The following is a 6,617-nucleotide window of genomic DNA, read 5'->3' as shown; positions in this document are numbered from 1 at the left end:
TTCAGCACTTCCTTTGGGTGTCTGGTGTCCTGGGAATGTCTGAACAGGCAAATTGGGCGGCAGGGATCCCTCTACTTTCATCTCCCATTCGCAACTATCAGGTCCTTTCTGGAAATTTGTAGTATGTAGTATTTGTAGTATGTGTAATGGACGGTTCTGTCAGGTGACCTGGCTTTCAAGGGCAGCCCTATCAGTTTCTCACTCTTTATCCTGCAACCTCTCTGAACCTCAGGTACCTCCTTTTTGAAAATTGAGACAGTAACACCTTTGGGAGTGAACCAGCCTGGGGAAGAATAGATTTGTGTGCATGAGAGCGCCAACATATAGTAGGTATTCCATGAGGTCTAGTCGTTTGTTTCAACTTCAGAGTAGATGACTGATGAATATTTATTGGATTGAACCAAGTTTCCCCCTTTGTTGAGTTCTAGTCTTGGGAAATCTCCCTGATCTTGGCCTTGTCAAATGCCCTGTCCTATGATCTGCCCTTCCTACCTTCTTTCTAGAGGTCAGTACTTGGAGTATAGAAAGAATGATGGACCATTCCAGAATTAAAACCTAGTTTCGCCTTTTTCAAACTTATTCTGATATTTATTGCCAAAGTTTTCTGAGATAAAATTAAACAGGGAAATCACCTATTGTGGTTTGTTTATTTTTGGTGGCCAATGTGCCCTTTTATTTGGGGGAGAAAGGTGTAGTGTTATTTAAAAATCACCCTGTATTAAATGAGCATTTCTGTAATAACATGGTCTTCCTGTTATCCAAATCTGGTTCGTTTTACGGATGTGCATTAAGACACCAGCAACTTGGGCCTCCCTGGTGGCGCAAGGGGTCAAGCATCGCACTGTGAAGCAATCAACAGCCTCTGCAGCATGAATTCGATCCCTGGCTGGCCAGGGAGAAGCCCATATGGCGAGGCAGACTCTCCCTCTGCTCTCCTCAGCAGTGTATTTCAGTCAGTCTGCCTTTTCTGTTCGCCACTCTGTCTCTGGTGGATCCTCTCACCCCCCACATCTCTGGCCTGTACCCCAGCTCTTGTATGCATAAATAAATAAATCTTTTTAAAAAAAGATAGCAGCAACTTTGAGATATGATCACTGTGACTTCTCTAGCTCTCAAACATGAAAAACTCCCAATGGGGCAGAAAGGGGGAAAAAAATGTATAATCCATTTGCTCCTCATCACAACCCATTTTCCAGATGAAGCGCATTGAGGCAGAATAACTGACTCAGAGCTCATGTCCATGACACTGAGTTGCTCCACTGGTCCTGCCTTGTCTCCATGTTGCTCTCCAAGGCCAGGCTTTTTACCTGCTGTCGGAGCAAGCACTCGTAAGTACTCTTTAGAAATGACAGGACATGAACACTAAACAAATTAGAGAAAAACCCTATTTTATGACAGGGGGCAACAGTGGTTATTTTACCAAAACTATTCATTTTGGGGCTGTTTGTTTAAAGTGTCCTGGTGGCTTGGGGACAGTGTCTTTTGCTCTCTGACTCACAGGAAGTAAAAATAAGTTACTATCAGGTGATGGTCATATTTAGAATCCAAACTAAAAAGGAGAAAGCTTGTCATCCTTGGAAGTGGGGCAATTGGCTCTGTGTTCAAACTGTTACATGCCAGGCTGTTCAAAATTGAAGGTTTTCTTTGTGTCATACTTTTTTTTTTTAAAGCCCGTTCACCAAGCATTTGCTGAATATTTATGCTATGACAATTTCTGTGCCTAGCAACATACAAAGGGCTATGGCATTGCCTCTGTTGTCCAGTCTGGTGGGAGAGATGTCTATATTATTTTTTTTAAAGATTTATTTATTTATTTATACAAGCACTGGGTACAGTCAGAAGCACGGGAGGGTGAGAGAATTCACCAGAGCCAGAGCAGGGAACAGAACAGGCAGCAGACTGAGGAAATACACTGCTGAGGGGAGCAGCGGGCACAGCAGGAGAGGTCTGTTGCGCCATGTGGGACCCTCGCCGGTGGCCAGGGATGGAACCGGCGCTGCAAAGCCTGCGGGCAGCTTCTCAGCCCAATGCTCAACCACTGAGCTGCCAAGGGAGGCCCGAGATGCCTATATTAAGTGCATCCATTAGTCACCTCCTCTACAAAGGGTGGGTGGTGATAGGAACCACCTTAAGTGGGCTTGTGAGGCCTGGCAGTACAAAGTGTCGTGAGAAGCAGTTGCTGAGCCCCCGACCCCAGCATACTGTCCCTGTCTTGGGGGTTGCATCAACCCCATGGTTACATAGAGAATCAGAGGCTCTGGCTGGGGAAGAGATTTGCAGGTTCATGGTACAACCAGGATTCAAATTCGATGACTCAATTCCCAGCAAATTTGCATTTCCTCTGCCAGGCTAGGACAACTCATTGTCATCTCTGAAGAGCCTTCTCTCTAAACAGTCCCTGTGTGCAGTGGGACGTCATGATTGCACAGGTGCTAGCTCTGTGGTTTATTAGATTTCTCACCATGTCTAATGCATTTGCTGTCCTCTACTTTATTTTAGTTTTCCACCAAGTTCTACTCAGGACAAGTTTGACTTCCCTTCTCTATTTGCGTTTAACAACTCTCACTCCCTCCCCAAAGGATTAATTTTATTTAGCAAACAAATATATCATCTACCTCAAATTCTTTGGGGAGCAAAACAAGTATTATGATTGTTTCTTACTCAGTTTTATTGAGACGTAACCACCTACCAAATATACTGTGTGTTTGATGTATACAATTTCATGTGTTAGGATATATGTGTACACTCATAAATCCATCACCACCATCAAGACAATACACATCATCTCCTTTTGAGATCTCTCTAAAATTATTTAAGTAAATTTTTTGAGTTGACCATTGATTTATAAAATTGTGTTTCGGGTATATATCATTAATCATATATCCAGTAGGAGCAAACATTCAAAATACATAAAGATCTCTCTCTTCATTCTTAGTGTTGACATCTATTGCTATAAACTTTCCTCTTAGTGCCACTTTCATTGCTCTTGGTATTTTGTGTTTTCATGTATCTCAATACATTCTTTTGATTTCTCCTTTGACTTCTTCTTTGAAGTTAGGAATGTATTGTTTATTTTCCACGTATTCTCGGATTTTCCAATTTTCCTCCTCTTATTGATTTTATGTTCATAGCACTGTGATTTGTAAAACTATTTTATATAATTCCAGTCTTCTTAAAAGTTTAAGATTTTTGTGAATGAACATGTGCTGTATCCCAGATAATGTTACCTTTGCTCTTGAGAATCTTGAGAGCTATTCTGCTGTTGGGTGGAATTTTCTACATATGTCTGACTTCACACTAACAAATATATTTGCGTATAATGAGGGGACCTCTTACGACCCATTGTCCTTTAAGTAGTTAGGCTCAAAAATATTCTCAGAAGAAAGCCTTAATTAATAAACTAGTATAAATTGAAGGTCTTTTATCATTAACTTCTCACAATTCTCTGGAGAGTACAGACATTATCCCTACCCTAGACCTCAGGAAACTGAGGCGTAAGCAGCATAATAAGCTGGAGTTCCCATCTCGCTTTATCTCAGAATCATGTAGGGAATTTTAAACCAACACAGACTCCCAGGACGCCCTGGGGTCCACTGCAGAAGATTTCCTGAGGAGGGGATGTGCTTTCTATGTTGTTCTGCAGACAGGTCAACACCAGTCCCTTCCAGTCACTGTGGCTGGAGTTCTATCCCTACTCCGTTTATTAATGTCATAGTAAGGTAAAAGGTAGGAAAATTAACTACACTGACTTGCTTATCTCTCCTTGCTTTTTGCAACTGTTAGTTTGGCATTTCACAAACTCAGACTTAAGTGGGACTTGGCTTACCTTGCTTCCTTATTGTATCAGCTTTTTTTTTTTTGAAAGGTTTTTTTTTTTTTTTTAAAGATTTATTTATGTATACAGGAACTGGGTTACAGGGCAGAGGTGTGTGGGGGTGGTGAGAGGATTCACCAGAACAGAGTGGGGAACAGAACAGGCAGATTGACTGAAAAACATTGCTGAGGGGAGCAGCGGGTGAGGTAGGAGAGGTCTGCTGTGCCATGTGGGAATCTCCCTGGCCAGGGATCGAACTCACGCTGCAGAGGCTGCAGAGGCTGCAGAGGCTGCAGACAGCTTCGTAGGTTGCATCTTAACCCCTTGCACCACCAGGGAGGCCCCTGAAAGGTTTTTTTTTTTTTTAAATGTATAACGCAAGCATTGTTTCCTGCTGTAAGGTGGGTGTCTTGAAAGAACAATTCAAGGAATTTCACTTTGTCCAGCTGAATGAAGCCCACATTCTTCTGACCCTGGTGGAATGACAGGTGGCATATATAAAGGCCATATTTCTGCATCAGACTGTAACAGTTTGATGTGGCAAGGGTGAGAACCCTGGTGTAATTTCCTTACATGGCTCCCCTAGAGCTTCTGGTGACCTATCTTACTTTCTTGGATGCTGTGGAGCAAAAGGAAGATATCAGCGCATCATATTCTAAATATGCATATTTGGAAAGAATGGGAGAATTGGGCCTCCCTGGTGGCACAAGGGATTAAGTCTCAGCACTATGAAGCTATCACCAGCCACTACAACATGAGTTCGATCCCTGCCAGGGAGCTAACCCACATGGCACAGCAGACCTCTCCTGCCTGGCCTGCTGCTCCCCTCAGCAGTGTCTTTCAATAGATCTTCCTGGTCTGCTCCCCACTCTGTCTCTGGTGAATCCTCTCACCTCCCCCACCCCCCACCCCGCACCTCTGGCCTACACCCCAATTCCTATATGCATAAATAAATAAAGTAAATCTTAAAAAAAAAAAAAGAATGGGAGAATGACTGGGGAAAACAACGTAGGAGAAATCAGATGACTCAGCAGGTTTTCATTCTGATCAAATTCAGCCCTTTTGTTACTGTGCCACACCCAATCTACATTTAGGAGTTTATTTCTTTCTAATATTAGTGCTGCTGCTGATGGCAGTTATTAAATAAAGAGGTGATCTGTTCAATGTGGGATTGTTATAGGGCAGCCCCGATACAAAACGGGTTGCCTGACTGGGTCCTCACCCGAGCGCTTCAAAGGACTTAGCAATACTCTACTGCAGGCACACACGAAAGGCCAAGGCCCACGTGTTTGGCTTTTATACCAAACCTGGCTGCTTAACTCCACCCTCAGGTCCCAGCCACCTCCCCTTTGGTGTGATGGGATTTGTCTTTCCCAATGTCTTGATGGCTTTGGTCTGGAGTGGGGGTGGGGTCCACAAAGCCTGCATGGAATTAGCTCAGGACATCCTTTCCCCCTAACAGGATGACTTGAAAGCCTCAGGACTTGGGAGCAGTAGTAACCACTGTCGTGTTCTGCCATTTAGGAAGTAGTGTTCAGTATATGTGCTGCCGAAGCAAACACTAGGAAGTAGTGTTTAAATCAGCAGGTGGTTTCAAGTTTGTCCAGGTAACATAGCTATTCTGGTTTTCTTTATAAAATACCATGAATATGTTACAGGGCCCAACCCAAAAGAGTGGGTCATTGCCCTGTAGGGAAAGAATTCACTAGAGAGCACCAGGAGTAGTTGAACCAGACAAGGCTTTATTAGAGGCTTGTGTGCAAGGGAACCAGTGCCTAGAAGTGATCTGTAAAGAGAGTTAGGAGGAGGTATTTAAAGGGTAGGTCTACCAGGCAGAGAGGGGGAGGACAGCAGCATCACAGCTTGTTCTGGGCTGGGCTAAGCCCGGGCATGTGCAGATAGGTCACATTCCAAATACGCATACAGGCTCTTGGCCTCCTCCCTCCAGGAATCTGTGAGATAATCATTAGTCAGAACCTAAAGCCTTTTGTCTGGCATGGCACCTTGGTCAGTGTGGTGGGCAGAATTATTTGGACAGGGCTCTCCAGTCCATGATTTACTCCACCTGTTCAAACAGGACTTGGGGCAATGCTTATCCCACCAGTCACAATTTCTTTTACCTAGGCTGTCTCACTTCCTGAAATCCCTTAAATTATATCAGTGTATGATCACATATCTGCTGACTGCTTGGGTAGCAGAATAAAAAATATGGCATCCTGGGTCAAATCTCCATTCAGCAGAATACCCAGGAGACTCTGGAATTCGTCCCACTCCTTTGAAACTTATGTATATCTTGTGTTCATTCTTTTTTTCACAGGCAGTTGGAGGGGCAAAGGAAACCACCAGTGGGATGTGTCAGTCCACACTTGATTCTTATGATATGAGTTTTGGAATATAATTGAGAAGCCCTACCTGACCCTCTCCAACTCCTTCCAGACACAGGCTGCCAAAACCCCATAGTGCTGTGATTAAAGAAATCTGACACTGGAAGCCTAGACTCAAGTGCTGACAGACCTACTTTCTAAGGGTGGGACCTTGGTTAGGTTACTTAACCTGGCTAAGCCTCAATTTCATCATCTGTAAAGTGGGGAAGACAATAGGTCTTGTTAAAAGTAAGATTGTTAATAAGAATTAAATGGGATAATGCATATAAAGTCTTTAACACAGTGTCTGCCTTGTAGCACGCATTCCATAAATGTCAGCTATTTTTATCATTATTATTAACTGCGTCAGATTTTCTGGGAGTTGGGAGAAGGGATGTCAGCTGAGATTTAGCTACTAAAAATGCTGATAATGCCGTGTC

This window comes from Talpa europaea (assembly GCF_964194135.1).
Source record: "Talpa europaea genome assembly, chromosome: 7".
Classification (NCBI taxonomy): domain Eukaryota; kingdom Metazoa; phylum Chordata; class Mammalia; order Eulipotyphla; family Talpidae; genus Talpa; species Talpa europaea.
The sequence above is the reverse complement of the archived record's forward strand: the minus strand, read 5'-3'. Positions refer to the sequence as shown.